Genomic DNA, 18,081 nt, shown 5'->3' on the forward strand with positions numbered 1-18,081 from the left:
TTCTCACAGAAGCCACCCCTGCAGCCTGCCCCCCCCCAACCTTGCCACGTGAACCCAGTACAGGAGGATAACTTTTACAGGCCATATGATCTTTTTCACCTTTTATTTGAGCTCTGAAGATCTGTTAGACTTTGGAGGTGCTGTAGGACATGTTTTGACAGGAGTTTTTTCTTTTGGGAAGGGTTTATACCTAGAAACGGAAGTATTTTGTATGAACAGATGTTTAGCTTTCCACACAGTTGGTGTTTCTAGCAAATTCCTTATACATGGAGTTGGACACTGGTCTTAGCAAATACTCTGACCTCACGGTGACTGGCTTTTCTTTGCTTTCCTTTGTTTTATTTTTTCATGTTGAATGGTCTGCTCATCCTGGTGCAGACTGGGAAAATTTCCAATAGGTAGGGGAATTGCTTCCTGCACAGCCCATTTCACAAGGCCAGTGCCTTTTGCAAGGCATTTCTTCATTCTGTCTATAGCGTAGTTACGTTTTTCCCCGTACCTTTGGCTTTACTAGGAATTATGGTAATGTCCAGTCACTGTCTACAGTGTTTTATTCATGAGGAGGCCCTGTGACCGCAGAGGAATCTTGCCTCATGAGAACTGTGTGTCTTCAAGGTATTTTAATCAGCTAGCAATGCTTTCCTCCCCTCCTTTGTAAGCAGATAAGATGCATATGTGGATCAAACAGTTTTTTTAAAATTTTTTTTCCCTCTTCAGCTATGTTTTACACTTTCAAGATTGCGTGCGGCCAACTGGATGCAAGTAGCTTTCAAAGATCTGTTTGTGAACCGGAGAACAGTTCAGGTTTGGATTGCTGGGGGCTGGGCCTTGTGAGCTTTGCATTGCAGAGCAGTACAAATGTGAGTGTCGGGTCACTGGGCTGACTGAGGGTTCAGGCGCGAGATGCACTCAGAATAGGTCTCCTCCCAGCTGTGAAGCAAGAGGTGGTACTTCTGCCTTGGCTGGATAGTACACAGCATCCACATCATGTGGTGTAAACATCACTTAGTGCCTCGGGGATGGGTTTTTGGTGACCTGGGTAACTCAAACGAAAGAAACGGCACTCTCAAACCTCCCTAGGCTTTTTGTGGTGCTGCCTCTGTTGCTCCATCTCTTTGGAGGGGCAATCTGACCTTGTCTCTCGGAAACAGTTCTCTGCTTGGGCTTGGCAGTGTTTTAAACCTGGTCAGTTCAATGATCCAGTTAATGAAACAGGCCCACAAGCATGGTGCAGCTGAAGAGAGGAAGCAATCAGAAGGGAGAGCATGGCATGAATAAATGTACAGGAAGGGATGGAAACACTTGAAACTGGCTTTTTTGCCAAAATCGGCTCCTTGTCAAACTGTCCCTAGAGCACGAGTCAGATCTCTGCAGCCTGGCTGGGCTGGATGTGGAAAACACATCCACAAGCTGCTGCGGCTCATATTGACTGTGTCCCAGTGCGGACACCGCTGTGGCAAGCCAACAGCTCAGCTGAGCTAAGCAACCCAACAGTGACTGTGGTATCACCAGTCACAACAGCTCTCGGATGTTCACAGCAGATAGTTTGGTTTATATATAATTATCTTGTTTGCAGTCAGGGAGCTTGCTGCCCTATCAGCTGCAATGGGGAACGGCTCCATGCTGGGAGTTTCACTCTGGACTTCAAAAACAGGTTTTGAATGCTGTGAATGCTCCTCTTCTGCTCTGAATTCAAACTAGTTTCTTGAGTCTTTGGGTCTGACTGTTACCTGTGGTTCACTAAACTTGTCACATTTGAGCAAAGTAGGGTTAAAGCGCTCCGAAGAATCTAATCTGCAGAAAAGTGCAACGCTGGTCTGTAAGGCTGTGGGTGAGAATGCCTAATACAAAGCACTGGAGAATCCAGCCTGCTGTCTTTCAGTGTTTCTTAGAAGATGAGCACACAGGTGTGATATACGGGAGTGGGTGCAGTGCATGTGCTCAGATTTGTCTGCATTTAAACATGTAGTTCAGTGTTTGCTGTCCTGTTCTCCACTGCCCTGGTGAGGCTGGGACTCATGTGGCCTGAAACGCCTTGCATGTCACTTCAGCAATGCAGGACCCATTGCCTTCTTGGGAACGTGCACCAATTTCATGCCCAGTGTATGAGATGTGGCAGCTCTAAAAGAGTAATGCAGCTCCCCTGATGCTAAATATTTGCAGTGTCCGTGGGTTGTACAGAGATATTGGATAAGGTGAAAATAATGTGTATTTAGAGTAGTTTGACCTTCTATTGCTGCCTGCCTGCCTTCCTTCTAGGAAGTCCAGCTGCAAATGCTCAAACAGTGCCCACTGGTGCTTGCCAGCCAAGTGCTTTTTGACTGAAGCAGTGAGTGTCTGCTTACTTTTGAATCCCCAAATAAAACCAGCAGGGACCAGTAAAAAACACTGCTGAAAATTCATATAGGCTTTACTGGACTTTCAGTAGCCTCTACATTCTTCAATTATTGCTTACAGAAATTTTCCACTTACTAGAAATACCTTGGTCACGTGGGCTAAGAAAACATAAGACTACAAAGGCACAGGGTATAACTGCAGTCTTTCAGCATCTCTCTGCTCCCTGGAGATGGTTGTGCTGATCTGAGCCAGCTTCTACAAGGTGTCTCTACTGATCACAGCCTGTTCACCCAGCTTAATCAAATAATATTCAGTATATCTAGTATGATTGTCTATATCTGACTATTTATAGCCTGATACCATGTGTGTCAGGCACATGTCCCAGATTGTGTCTGAGAGTATGTTTGATAATACAGTTACAGCTGTGGGAAAGAAGTGTGGTGACAGGCATAGAATTTAGATGGCTCTCCGCTGCTGCTCTGTTTCATATTCGTGTTTCTTAACAATGTTGTAGAAATGCAGGGGTGCTCCTGCAGCAGCAGTGATAGCTGTCTCTGGGGGCTTAATGTATTTACTTACAGATGAACCTGTCTGTGATTGTACCCTTGACTGGAAGTGAGAAACAGACTAGCAGTCATTTCAAGAGATACATATACTGCTGTGCCTGATTTTGGGGAAGATTTTTGTAGAGAGACAGTGAATGCGGCTGGTACATGAGCCTGTATAGGATATGGGAGATACCAGGTGGATGTGTATGTTGCAGGCATACAGACATACCTGCCCGGTTTGTAATCCTCTATCACTTGCAATCCTGACATCAAGACTAGATGTCTTAAATTTGGCAATAGAAAAATGAAGCTGAACTAAAGCAGAAAGCCCCGAATGAAGTTCTGTTTTGTGTGAGCAGGCAGAACAGATTTTCCAATGGGATGGCTTTAAAGGCAAGGAATTGTAAAGATCGTAATAATCTCCAAAGTTTGCTCCTGCCTTCAGCTATACAGCTGTGAGGTTTGGAGTGATGCCTTGTGATCCTCCTGCCTGCAAACTCTGGGGCTTTTTGCTTACCATCTTTATTTGTCATCTCAGTCAAGATGGCTCATCTTCATAACAGCTGTGGACAACTGGTGAGACTGCAGGCAAATGCTTGAGTGCTCATTGCATTTGAAGATCTACTTACAGAGAAGGAGTAAATGACATATGGACTAATCGTTCCCCCACTGCTTTCTGTTTTTCTTAGTCACAGGTGGAAAACTTCAGCTGTAGCTTGTGTATGACCACTTGAGCTCTGTCAGCTTGAAATGACAGGGAGAGAGCTTTATAAGGTGATTCATGGAAAATAATAGTTTTTCCAAAATTTCATGGAGATATGGAACTGTGGCAAAAGTGGAAGCAGGGTTTCTGCACTTGCGTAGAAAAGGGATAAATCTGTAGGAGAACAAGGCATCATCTGTTCTCTTGCTCTGAGAACAGCTTGTTTTTTCAGAGATCTGTCCCTTCATATGGGAGAGCTTTGTCAACAAAAAAAAAAAAGTAAAAAAAAAAAAGTTAAAACTTCCTGCATAACCTACAATTCCCACTGGTCCCAAATAAAATGAGATGTAAGCACCTTTAAATAGCACATGGGTAATCAGTCCTCAGAGTCTCGTGATAGCATCAGTAACACTGATTGGATTCAGGGAATTAAACAAAAGAACCAAATCTGTGCTGCTTTCATCTGCATTCGAGTGGCTGAGGAAAAAATCAATACTTGTTAGCTAAATAGGGACAATATTGTCAGCACTGAAAGTTGTTTTCCATTCTCTACACTCTATTTAGAGCTTGTGAATGATCTTGGGTCCGCTTAGCCGAACCTTTGCAGAGGAGACAAAGGATGATTTGGGGGTAAGACTGGAAATGGGTCTGAGGTTTGGTTTTAGTTCTCTGCTGTTCCACAAGCTCCTCATGTGACCTTGGGAATACTCTAAGCTTTAAGTTTAGGCAACATGTCTCCTTTTTACGTGCCACACTCATTTAGATGGGGAGTGATTGTGGGCTGGTAGTCTCTGTTTATGACCAAGTTCAACTAAGTCTATTTCCTTTTGTTCCTGGTGGACTAGGATCTTTCTCCATTTTGGTTTGATGATGGTGTCTCATCCTTCAATGACTGGAACTGCTACACGAGCTTGCTACTATCTGGTTAAGGTGGGAAATCAGAGGGGCTGCTAAACCTCTTTGTGACTTTGGCTGGTCATGGCCCAGAGGCCCCGGTTTGTCCCTTTCTGTAACTTTTCAATATAAACTCAAACAACTCTGCTGGCAGGCCAGGAAAGGTCTCTGCTGTTTCTCTGCGCCAGCTATAATCTGCACCACCTTAACTGGCTGAACACTTTTCAGTGATTTATAATCAATAGAGACACTTTCAAGGCTTTGTGGCTTTTTTTCCACTGGTCCTGCCTATGCTGACAGTGACCTTATCTGCATTTAACTTTGCCTTCTGGATTCTTGAAGAGAAGCACAGATTTAAACAGTCCAAAAGAAGGATGAAGCCATTATTTTAGCTAATCTTCATGCAAAGGACACTGCCTGCTCTTCCTATCTTGGGTCTGAGAAATTCTATTATACTACAGCATATCTCTGAGGAAGGATTTGAGTGATGATGTTAGCAGCCCACCTTACAGTAATTTTTATTCTTAATTGCACGTGATAAGCCTGCTGTCAGCAAAGTAGCATTTTCTTCTTGAAAAAGGAATCCTGTCATTTGTTGTGCTGCAGCATGAAAGTGTTTTGCAGTTTTCTCTCTGAGGAGTGTCTGCGGCTTGGTGATTATTTCCACTTTGAACCCAACATACACCTGAGCCAGAGTTGTTGCTAGGAGGTTTACGGGAACTTTACAGTCACAGTAATCCCCATGGACTTCTTGTAGTACCTGATAGAGTTGTGAGTTCTCTGATCACCGGTTAGTTCTTTGGGACATGCCTTCGGGTCTTCAATTTGTCTCTTACAAAGCTTCCTGCCAAAATAATTCTCTTCAAAGACACTGAGCCCCTTAGTCCAAAGCCACTTGAGGTCTTAGAGCTCTCAAAAGCCTTCAAACCGGCATTTCAGCCAGTCTGCTACCTGCAGAATAATATCATGTATTTCCCAAAAGACAGTCAAAGCTAATCTCCTCTGAGACTTCATTAGAAGATGCAAAGATCTTCCTCTATGGACTTACAGCTTGGCCGGGTATCCTGGCAGCCAGAGGGTCCCTGCTAGCTGTCATTCATCTTTCTGTCCTGCCCTTCCCTTCTGGCAGATCCACAGAGAGCTCTCTTAGGCCTGCTGGGGACACCTGAACCAGGGTAGCCTCAGAGTACAAGGTGTTGTCCACACTCCTTTGTCCACACTTCTTCACAGCTTTCTCTCATGAGAGCTGAAGCTATGTTTCAGCTGACTGTCCCCCAGGGCAGGACGTGGCTTTCATCAGAAGACAACATCCTTACATCTTCCAGCCAAATAGCTGGAGAGGTGTGAGACATCTCAAGCTGTCCTGTCATAGGCTGGGAGAGATCTGGTTGAACTAGCTCTGGTGCAAGAACGTTTTGTGCTTAGCAAGGGAGGTGATCTCTGGCTGTTGTGTGATGTTTTGTAACATGGAGCAGTGCTGGCAATTGAATGTTGCTTTGTCCCTGTGGACCAAGATCAGGAGGGATGAGAACAGAGCAAGAGTCTCACAAAAAGCTTCTTGATTTTTATTGAAAAGACGCTGGATCACAAGATTGCTGGCACCTCCTGGAGTGCACCAGGACCCAGCAAACCCTTTCTCAGAACTTACTGCCCTTATGGAGGAGGGAGGCTTAAAAATTTGGCTTTCTTTACATCTTTGGAGGAATGGTGGCTTCAGGGCCATTGTGAAATCTGTATGGTGCAATGTATGGTTGTAGCAAATCCTCTTCCTGAAGGATTGCTCTGACATCTTTAGGGTGTACAAAAACTGCCTGCAGTGTCACCCTGGAAGGGATATATTGCACCATATACAGGGCAGTGGCAGATCAGTGTTTTGCGGCTTGACAGGACTGCTGTTTGCTGTGCTATGCTGCGTGGCTTTGAAGAACATACAGGTACAGTAACCGGTCTTAAAAAACTCTCTTGCCCTGCTGGCTCTGAGATGTTCTGCCTCTGATCTTCACAGGCAAAGCTTCTGCGCAAATGCACTATCTCTGCTGGAGCTCTTGTTCTTCAAGCTAATTCTCCTCAGTGTTTTTCCTCCTCTCCAGTTTCCCTCTTTTATTCTGTATTCTTCTTCCATGCCAATTTCTACTGTTTCTCACCTGCCTTTTAGTGAGTTTTTGTGGTATTTCTGCTTTTCCCTCCTTGTATCCTCCGGTATCTCCTTCCTTCCTGACCAAGTACTATGTGTCCTTTGTGCTAGCTTTTGCAATCATTTCCTGACTACGTCCACAGTCATTGAGGTGGGGTTTGTAAAGCTGTCTCTTCTTTAAAGTCAGTCCTGGACCTGAAGTCTGCCATGTGGTACATTTAAAACCTCTGGTTTTAAAAATCATTACAAGAAAGCCTAGGAGCATCTGCTTTGTTTTTACAGACAGAATGTCAGTGAACTGCTGGGTTGGCCAAAATGATGCGGTCATTTAAATCACTGTGACGTTTTTCATTGTCAGGTTGAAGTTCTACCACTCGAGCCTAAAAATAAAGTGCTTTCAATTCTGCATATGCAGGCAAACCGTCACTTTATGTTAAATGGATTGATTAAATGTTCTGCTTAAGTGTGCTCAGTGAAGCAAGTGCTACCAAAACTGGATCATCTTCTCTGCTGAAACATCCTTTTCATTCCTTTTTTTTAAGAAATTCCTTCTTGGAAGAAATCAGAGGGCCTATTTAAGCTCAGTCTTGAGCATTCAAAATTGGCTGAATTTTGCCAAACTTCATCCTTTTCATGAAAGAGTCACTTGCTACCCAGTATGCATAAATTTAGTAGGGGCTCAACCAAAGTGGCGTCAGGTACATGGTGGAGCCTGCGCAGCAAGTTTACGCTCTGCCCTTGAAAGTTTGTGATTCCTAATGCCAATATGGTCCTTCTTGTAACTGAAGGAAGATTCAGCAGTTGTTTCCATGTTGGCTAGACAGCCTGGCAGTCAGAGAGATCACTTGTACTTGGGTGTCATGACAACTTCCCCAGCAGCTTGAGCTGCTGCAAAGCTTCCATTTTAATTGTTTTTACAGCAATTGCACTCTTGAATTTAAACCTTTCTTCAGGCAAAGGTGGATGCAGGTGCAGGCAATCGCTGGCTGCACCACTGCTGATGGGAATGGGTATGGCTCTATGGAGTCAAGGTGGGCAATTACACCAATGTCAATGGAGTAACTCCTTGAACCAGGTGATTGAAACTGCTAAACTTAGCTGGTCAGAAAAATACGTTTTCAAGTCACAGCTCAAGCCTTCACTTCTTCTAGCCTTGTCTTGAAGCTTTGACTGGTATCTTAACCCTATAACCAGAACAGTTTCTAGGAAATGTGTTATTGCCTTCCTCATTTTTTGCTGCTTTTGGTAAAACAGATGGATTTCAATGTCTCCTTGGTATAGCATTTGCTCTAGATTCCCCCACCTCACAGACACTTTCACAGGTTCTTTTCCCTAGAGAAGATAGATGAGTGTGATCAGAAGACCTCAGACAACTTTCACAGCCCCTGCCAAAAGTCTCTTGGCCCTTTATTCATCATCAGAGCAGCATTTCTGAGGTTTCAGAGGTGTACAACTTCTGATGAAGCAGCCCAGTCAACTGCACATACGCAATTGGTTTACAGCTAAATAAGCTGAGATGATTTTTGTAAGCTGCTCTTTTTTTGAAGACAGACACATTCTATTGTTTAAGGGCAGATTTTCAAACTTGATTGTCATGTTGGCTTCTAAGTGAAAGGTGCCTGTTTCAAACTTAAGCACTTTGGAGAAGTTCCTGCTCTAATATTTATGGCTCTATCCAGACAACTTAGGCTGCATTGATGTTGCTGTGCTAGTTTTTCTTACTGACTGAATAGGTCTTGTGGTCTTTATCAATTTAACTGGAACTTGGGCCATCTTCGGCTTTACTTGGGCTGTTTAGCGAAAGGATAGAAACACCCAGGTGAGTCTTTGCTGTGCCAGTTGAGGACCTCTGGTCCCACTGGACTTTCCTACAGTCCTTGTCACAGCTAGAATGGGGAAGCTGGGCAGGGAAGTCCTTTGCTTTGACAGGTCAGTTATAGCTCTGGGCATCATCAGTTGCCCACAGCTCCCAAGCATATTTCTTGCAGAGCAGTACCTGAGTGCTGGAGTACTGGGAGTTACGTGAATCTCCTGCCCTGTTATTTACTAATGCTCAGAGGGGTCAGTAGCTTGCCTTCTCCTTTCAGAGTTTGGTCTTGCCATGTGTAGAGAACTAGATTCCAGGCTGTGTTTTCAGGTTGCTTCGTCCAAGTGTGCTATATCGTTTCCCTCCTTCCAGACTGAATTATTCTTTCTTTTTAAAAATTGAGTTTTCCACACTATTATAAGCTGTTTGGATAAAAGCTAGAAGAGATGAAACACTGCACAGTGTGCTGCTTGGATAGGACCAGGGGGTGGACATGTATACTGAGCTGTGGGTTCTCTCCAAAGAGCCATGCCAGGTCACATAAATTAGAGCCGCCATTTAACTACTATAAATTGCTCTGGCTTAGGTCAGGCTGAGATCAACTATGATTAGAGAGTTGTAGAGCTGGGAACAGCTGCCTGATTTATGCTAAGAAGATTCTTCTGGAAGCAAAATTTGACTTGATATTTTTAATGGGTTCTTGACAAAAATGTCTAGGTGAGGGCTTGTTTCCTAACAGTTCGTATTAAATCTATTGTTGATGTTCTGGAGCTTAAATATGTTTACACCTTCTTTAACTGAAAGAAAGAATAGTCTCAGGATATTTTACAGATATGTCAAATATCAGCTATGATATCACAGCAATAAAAACATCAAACTGTCGGCTGCTGGAATCACTGTGTATGTGCCTGTGTATGCAGAGGCTTTGTACATCACTGGGCGTTGTGCCTGACAACTGCAAGGATGTTAATTATTATGCCATAATTCATCAGTTGAAGTATCTTGCAGCACTGTTATTAAGCCAAATTCCAAGGCCTTTGCTAGGTCATTAAGCAAAAAGTAAGTAAAGACTAATTTACTCCATTATTAATCAATGAAATAAATATATTCTGAAGTCCTGTTTTAAAAGACAATGTACTGCTTGGCTGAAAAGTGACTAAATTAAGTAAAAATGTGTAAAAAGAAGAATAAATAACTCTTCCCATCAGTTTAAATAATTTTGGAAAATTATTATTATTTCTGCAGAGCCATATGAGCCCAGACCAGTTCCTAATTTGAGGAGTTACTAGGCTCACCAGAAACAATGAAGAATGTGTTGGAATTTTACCCAGTGAAGTCCTTTTCTTGATCTGTGATCTGCTGCCTTCCTCCTGTCTTGTGGCTCTGCTGTGGTATGCAACTGGGGACCCTCTACCCAGTGTAGACAAGACAACAATTTTTCAAATCTCCCCATGCTCTGCTTGGGCTTACAAGCTTCTTGATCTTCTTGGCCTTGGTTTCAAGGCCCTCAAGTTCACGACCTACCTTGGGTATGACCCAGACCTCAAAAAATGAGCTGTGCAAGGGGGTGGCCTTGGCCATCTGGAGACTATTTGGTCCCAGGTATTTGAGTGACCTTGTCATCAGCGCTCACTGAGTCACTTCTCAAATCCCAGGATTTGTGTTATCCTGAAGTCCCTCTGCTCTCTCTGGTGCTCAGGTTAGTTTCTTCTTCCTTGGCATGTGACTGTCCAGGGACAGGCTGGTTTTCAGGCATGACTTTCCAGACCACTTCTGTGGCAGCAGCATGGTGTGACCCTGCAGAAGGAGCCAGGTCCTTCCCACTGGAAGCACTGGTCAACTCCCAGTTTAGCACCCCAGACCTCTTACGCAACTCTTGAACCAAACCTAGCTCTGGCCTTTGGGCTCCCCTGTGTGGCCCATTGCTGCTGCCAGTGATGTTTTCAGTTGCCAGGGCCATCTCTAGGTTTGAATGCCTTTTGGAAGTGCCAACTCAATGGCTTCCCACAGGGACAGGAGATCAAATTTGGGAGCTTGTCAGCTGAGCGGCCTGTGGGCTTTCCAGTTTTTTTGACCTGCTTTTGCATCAGTATCTGACAGTCTTAAATTCCACAGTACTGAAGAATTACAGCAAATATTTACTCTTCTTTCTGTTGTGCTGGCACCTGAGAGGCTGTCTCTGAAATGCGAAGCATGTTGTGCTGTTCATATGCCTGAATTTGAGGCAGACCCTGCCCCAAGAGTATCCAGTTCAAGTGGACAAGGATGTTCCAGAAAGGTGAATATATTAGGACAAAATCATGCGGGTGACTGTAGCAGAGGCAGATATTAAACAAAATCCTCACAAGCTCCCTTCCACTGCAGACCACGGTACCTTTTGTAAGCAGGCTGCCGTCTCATCGGGCTGGGCTGAGGGGGGGATAAATTTTGTAGGCACATCATGTCTGCCATCACCCCACCAAATGAAGGGAAGTTGGAGAATGCTTTTGTTGCTTTCTTTTTTTTATGTTACATAAGTATGTAAGCTGCTAGGATCTTTAGAATGAACTATTTCAAAACCAATCAAAACTTGTTTTGACATTTGCAATCTGGCTCTTCGCTAGTGTTTTTCTGGTGGTTGTGTCAAAACGAGCAGCCTGCATTCTCTCATTCTGTTTACGTGACTTGAAAAGAGAAGTTCGGGCATCTATTAAATTCCCATTGAGAGACAAGCGCTGAAATGTGAGCTAGGTAAGACTTCATGCATCTTTCCTAATACTTACAGTTCAGTGATTTAAAGCGTATAAAGTAATCAAGTTTGTTGGGTAAGAAACACGTTCCAGCCTGTTCCAATTATCGTGGGACGGCCGAGGAGGGAAGAACTAGTGGGTAAGCAAAGAAGTGCAGTAGAGACAGAGCAGGGGACTGACGATGGCTGGCTGGTACTGGAGGCAGTTTCTCTTCTACTGAAGTGTCTATTTCTGGCTCATGCATATTATGGCACAGATATTTCCCAGAAGATAATGTGGCTTTTATTTGAAGCTGGTTGTTTCTGCTGACTCCAGGTGGAAAGCCATTTGGGTTATGGACTTACACCTTCAGTGTAATAGCGAAAAGGGGCCCAGTTCTGCTCTAGGTTTTATGTAAGGCTGAATCCTGCAATTAGTGTGGCCAACCTGTGGCTTTTGAGCCACACGTGGCTTAAGCACGATACAAATGGGGTGGCTTTGTGCAGCTGGTAGTGGATCTATGCTGAAGGAGGTCCTGTGGGATGAAGGGGGAGATAAGACGCTGTAGACCAGGGCCACAACAGCAAGGCCAGCCCAACATCATCCTGTAGTGTGGGGAGCAATGAGCCTTTGGGTAGCTGCTGACCCCTGCGTGTGAGCCCTGTTTGGGCATCACCTTGTCTTTTGCTCTCTGAAGAACATAGTCGCTGGATCTCAGGTAAATGGAAGTTTGGGGTGTGCTGCCTGCAACGCTGGGCTCCCTGTGGTAATTCATTGCCATTTAATTACAGTGGAGTTGTTTTGTGTAGGCTTTACAAAGTTAAGTATGGGATGGTCGAATGCTATCATCTATAGGGAGGGATTGTATAAGGTTAGCTGGCCAGTCAAGCAGGTACTTTTTGCAAAATCTAGAGTTGTCCCAGGGCTGCTAATGATCCTTTCTAGCTCTGGGAAGCCCAGCAAGGCTGGGACACTGCTGACTCCTTGCTCGGGCTCCTTGCACTGAGGGCAGGGAGATTTGTGCTTCAGACAGTTGCTGTGAGGCTGTCAGCTGTCTGAGGGTGTTTTGGTGTGCTCTCAGGATACCTCGTCTGCCACTCTGTGGCTGTTTCGTGACAGCGGAGATGCAGCAAGCAGCCAGAGCCAGGGTCAGAGTCTGTGCAGGGGCTCTGCACTGCAGTTTAGGAGTTGTCGCTGTTTATCTCTTCAGAGTTACAGTTGGAGACAGAACAAGCTTTAACTGCTGTATAGACGAGAAGGCACACCAGATCAGACCTGCAATTTGTTTTCAGCTGGGTTCAGCTTCAGATTTGTCAGAGAAAAATGTTTGGAAACTAGTCACCAGGTGCCAGATATGTTAGTATTTTGTCCATCATGAACAAATAAGCTGCGGGAAACTGGGGAATACACGTGAAGGAGTCTGGTACTATGGTGCAGAAAGGTCATGTTCTGCCAATGCGAGCAGCACATGGGAAGAAAAAAATAACAGTACAGAACATGGTTAACCTTGGTCATGAATGAAGTGCCTAGAGCTGAAATCTAGCACTGTTATAGCTCTCCAAGTGGAGAGAGATATAGGGAAACTGTATGAGTAAGAAAATCCAGCTGCAGCAGCTGCTGTTGTGCCATTCCTGTCTTGTCCGGCTCAGTGGAAGGTATGTGAGCTAAATCCAGGGACAGCCTTGACAGATCCCTGTGTGCCTGTTCCCCTCTGCCTCCTTTACACCCGTCCTAAGCGCTGCGGTAAGGCTCGCTGCCCTGGTGGTGCAGCTACTGTCTCTCTGTTCTTTTTAGCTCCTTTCTTTTCCACTGCCTCAGATGTAAATTACGTGCCGGCCTTTGTAAGGGCTCTGCTGACCTATCCATGTCCTCTCTGCGATCTCCTGGCTGTCTTTGCTCTGCAGAGCTGCTCTTCATTCCCATTTAAGACAACTTCTCGCAAAATACCCTCATACTTTCACCTCTGCTGACCTTTGCACGAGGGAGGCATCCCCTAAGCAGCCATATCCTTTCTGCTCATTTCTCAGACCTCTGCTTAAAAATCTCATCTCCTCTGTGTGCCTCTGAACCTCCACAGCAAGTCCTGTAACCCAAAGGCAAACTCATGGGACTGTATCTCAGGACTGACCAGATGCTCTGCTTTGTGTCTCTCTTCTTACTGCTTGTGGGAACAGAAGCCCTAAGCTGGGTGACTTGCACAGCAAGCAGTTCTGTTAAAAAAAAGTCAATTTTCCTGAATATTTTCCCTCTATGTCAGCAGAAGTGACCTGAAACTCCTGCTTTTCATCAGGCACCCTGGGGAAACCTTGCTATAAAATACTCTTTCTCCCTTGATGTAAAACCGTTTGAATCAGAAGGAGAAAGTGTTTCCGTTTAGGTTTTTTTGACCATGGCTACCACAGCGCGGTACTGGCTTGTCAGACAGATAAATTTAATATGTGGTCATACAGTCTGTCTAAACCATCCTTGCTTTGGAATTTTGAGTTCATCCAGAGCAGGACAAAAGTTCTGTCCTGGGATGCTGTTGAACTGTACTGTATGTGAAAGGTACAGAGACCTGGTGGGTTTGGTCAGTTGTAATGGTAGATACAGACCCAAATGGGATTCATGGTCATAATGGAAAAAACCCCATCCCACCCCAACGCAACAGCTTCCTTAACAGGCTAGAGGGTCTTGTTCTCCTTGAGATGGCATCTCTGTTCTCAAAGTGAAGCTGTGGTCTTTACCCACTGGATGTACAAAGCATGTACCACTTAGTGACACCCAAGTGAAGCTAACACAGGTCTGCAGCTGGATTGCCACTGTGTATAAGATCCTGAGCGTGCTGGCTCTTGTTTCCAGGGTAATCACCCTAACATATTCTTCCTCCTTTTACCTGCTAGAGTAAATGTAGATCACACAGCAAGGAGCGGAGCAGCAGCCGATGCTGTGACACATCAGCCTCCTTAGGATGTGCTTGGTTGTGCTTCCACAGGTGTAAAAGTGTGTGTGTGTGTGAAATATCAACAGGACTTGAAATATTCCATGTTTGTTGAGCTCGGGTACCTTATTTGAATCTCTTGAACTGGTAAATAGTCAGAGTCTGTTAGTATTTTCCTCCTGCGAAGGGCTCTGGTAGGTGCCCTCGGATTGCTGGCAGAACGTGGTTTGAGGTGTCTAACTTGAGGCAACGCAGATTTTGAAAACCTTGGCATCAAATTCTGCCAGGCAGGAAACCTTGACAAACGAAGGAGAAGGGGAGGGGGAAAAGAGAGGAGGCAGACTGGGAAATGAGCTCTGACTCTGCAAAGCGGAGCTGGACGTGGCTATCATGGGACTCCTCCAGCCCCGCTCCTGCCAATCACCTCTCCTTGGCCTGCCGAGCTGAGCCATCCGGCTCCATTGCTTTCCCAAACGCTTCCAACCTGGTGATCCTCCTCTCTCTGCCCCTCTTCTCTCAAAGCAGTTGAAGCCTTAATTCCTTGTGCACTTCCCTGTCAGCTGTTGTTCATGTCAACTTGCAATATCTGCAAATAGCAAAAAATGAAGCCCCCCCTTCTGGTTAGCATCCACAGTCCCTGCTCCCTGGCATGAAGAGTCAAAACAATGTATAGATGATGTGCAGGGAGGCTGCTCAGACCGTTGGATCTATGCGGAAGGTACTAGCTGTTACCGCGTTAAACACTGAAATGAATAAACAAGAGGGTTTGAATATACACCTTCCCAATTGCAGTGATTTTTCTCGCTGAAGCACTGATCCGTGAGTTGAGCACTGGGTAAGTTGATTTAAAAATGCATCCAGTTCTGGCTGCAAGCATCTGGCAGGTTAGGGCCTGGGGTGGAACAAGAGAACAGCTCAGAGGTGTGTGCTGCTTCTTCCTGCCCTGGCTGTAGTGCCCGCTGCGGTAGGTCTCTGGAGGGGATGGGTGGCTGTCCGTAGCAGCTCTCTGCAGTTGGTATGTGGGGCTGGGGCACAGATGGGTCCTGTTTCCCCATGGTCACGGGAGTGGAACATGCTCATTATGGCTTTGCAGAGAGCAGAGGAGATAGGTGTGGGCAATAGTTTTTAAATTGCCTAGTGATTTTGGGTGCTGCATTTTAAAGGGTATTCCTTTTTCAGAGGTAAAGTCCCATTAACTTCTGAAAATCAGGCCCATTTCAGCTTTCACAATATGTAGACCCCAAATCAGCTGTGCTTCTTAACAAAGCCTGGCTTGGGAAATGTCCTTTGAGACATTTGTAAAAGACTCTTGCTTGCAAAGTCACCTACTGATGTGCTCCTAATTAGTCCAATCGCATTACTTCAATGATGTCTTCAGTATAAAGGATTTTATTTTATTTTTCCTAACACAAGCTGTTTGTATTTGGGTTTGTTGTATTTGTTGTGATTTGAGTTTCTGGAGTCTTCTAGGGAGCTTGTGTTCCCTCTTACTTTAACAAAGGGTGTATGAATAAGGGAGAGGCAGTTTGTCTCTCTTCGCTGCCATGAAGCGCACCGGAGAGCAGTGCTGAGAGTCAAGTTGGTTTTACTTCAAGCCCTTACAGGGTTCACTTGGCTGTCACTGTAGTTGTCTTGTTTGTCTGGCAATTTTAAGTTTCACACTGACCTTTAAACTGTAAATATCTTTTTGGGACTAACTGACTAGTATGGGGTTTTTTTTGGTGTGGTTTCTTGGGTTTTTTTGTGGTTTGTTTTTTTCTTTTTGAGGCATTAGAGCAGGAGGAGGAAGAGGACAGACTTGCGATGAAGTTACTGGGCAGCAGGTGAGGTCTCAGTTCAGTTCTGGGTTTGACCTTTCTTCATCCTTGAAAAGGATGTGTGGACTCTGATTTGCAACCGTACTTGGGTGGGGTTTTTTTTGGTGTGGTTTCTTGGTTTTTTTTGTGGTTTGTTTTTTTCTTTTTGAGGCATTAGAGCAGGAGGAGGAAGAGGACAGACTTGCGATGAAGTTACTGGGCAGCAGGTGAGGTCTCAGTTCAGTTCTGGGTTTGACCTTTCTTCATCCTTGAAAAGGATGTGTGGACTCTGATTTGCAACCGTACTTGGCACCTCAGCTGATGAGAATAAAGTGCATGGATATCTTTGGGGGTGCATGAAAACAATTATACCTTCTTTCTCTTCCATCTTAAGTATTTCTCTTTTATCTCTCGGCATGCAGCCTCCTCGGGCCAGGAACCGGCTTTTCTTGGTATACTTGCAATGCCAACTACAGTCAGGGTTGGCTTCTGTTATACAAGCAGTAGTGAAGTGGAGCTTCATGGCTCTTTTCCGTTGACAAAGATTTGGCCTTGACATACGTTGCCCTAAAGCATGGTGGCCGGTGTGATTTCTAGGAAAAACAGAAAAGAGACAGTGGGTTCAAGTCTTAACGGTACTGCTTGTACTGTAGGCATGCAAGCCAAGGGTCACTCTGCTCAGTCAGCTCACGGTGCTGGGTTGTGCTGCCTGTGTTACCCTCTGAGGTTGCTTCAAAACAGGCATCTTGGGCACAAAGCCCTCGTGGTGTCCTCGCTCATGTTGTGGGTTTGAGAGCCCTGGGATGTCACTGTAAATTGTAGAGAGGCACTTCTGTCTTCCCTCCTGCTCCCAAAGTTTCCTGAAAAACAGAATCTAAAGACGAGTTATGTTTTGTCTGGCAGAGTACTGCCTGCTTCAGTACATTAGCTGGCACAAAAAAGGATATTTGGGATGAGGTTCTGGATGCTGGGTTCAAACCCAGCAAGGTGAATACTAAAACTGCCATCGATTTCAGTGGGGCAGAGTTTTATGAAATTTTTTTTTGCATAGGAACAAAACCTAAATGATTAAAAATATCCTGGACCAGAGTCTTGTTCTCCATTCTCTGGTAGCTGCTATTTGTTACACCTGTTCAAAAAGCATGTGTAGCATCGCACTTTCCTAACCGGGCACTATTTCATACACTTCTGATGCACGCTTTGCATAGAGATAAATGAAGCAAATGAATCCAGAAGCTGAAAGGCTTTTGAGCCAGGCCCCTGGAGCAGAGAAGGTCAGGACTGCCAAAGGAGATGGCTTTTAGAGGGCTTGCAAGCACCAGTGCTTCTTACTCTGGAAGACTGGAAGGAAAACGGTACAGACTTTGGTTTCTGAAATGCCAGCAGAGTTGGCAAGAAACTGTTCGTGCTGACTTTTAAGATCGTTTAGAGCAATAAGTAGTGGGCCTGTACACACATTAGTTGATTGATGAATGTGGTTAACAGCATTCAGTAGCTGTATTTTCAAAGATCAGGTCTATGATGCTTTATAACTTTATTGGTTTAACTTGATCTCCTTAAACCTACCGACGTTCAGTTCCTTCCCAAGGGACTGAGCTGTGATGATGGTGGAATGTTTTTCTGACTTTCTCTGCCGGTGCATCTCAGAGCAATTCTCAGGAATTAGTTGTCTGATTTTTTCCTACACCCATATGAGACAGATAAATACCATATGCACATCTGCCAGCTGAATCGTCCCAATTCACACACATGGACTCGAGGTCTCACGTAGGCTGCTTACAACAGATACCTAATTTAGGTAATGTGACTATCGGAGTGTCTGTGCTTAAGACAACGAGTAGTTTGAACCATTTGCTACCCAGGGATCTGGTTTCCTACATGGAGAGAGGAGCGGTCAGTGCCTTGAACAGCTAAGCTCAGCTCAGTCCTTGCTGTGCGGTGAGCTCTCTGCTGTTGACTGCCATCAGATGAGTCTTTCCATAATCAGGTATCCGTGTCAGTGCAGCAGCACCGCGAGGTCCCCTCGAACCTTCACGATGAAAGGCAGAGTGAAGCACTACCCTGCAGTAATAAGCAGAGCACAGCACTTTGATGTTTTCCTTAAAGAAGTCAAATGGGAAGTTGAGTTGCCTCGTAGGATTTATTTGCTAAACACACATATATTAGCATGGGCTTGGGGAGGGGGGATGTTGGTAAGTATTAGGATAGTCTAATGGCTTTGTGAGAATCGTGCT

This window comes from Fulmarus glacialis, unplaced genomic scaffold (genome assembly GCF_000690835.1).
Source record: "Fulmarus glacialis isolate BGI_N327 unplaced genomic scaffold, ASM69083v1 scaffold11329, whole genome shotgun sequence".
Lineage (NCBI taxonomy): Eukaryota > Metazoa > Chordata > Aves > Procellariiformes > Procellariidae > Fulmarus > Fulmarus glacialis.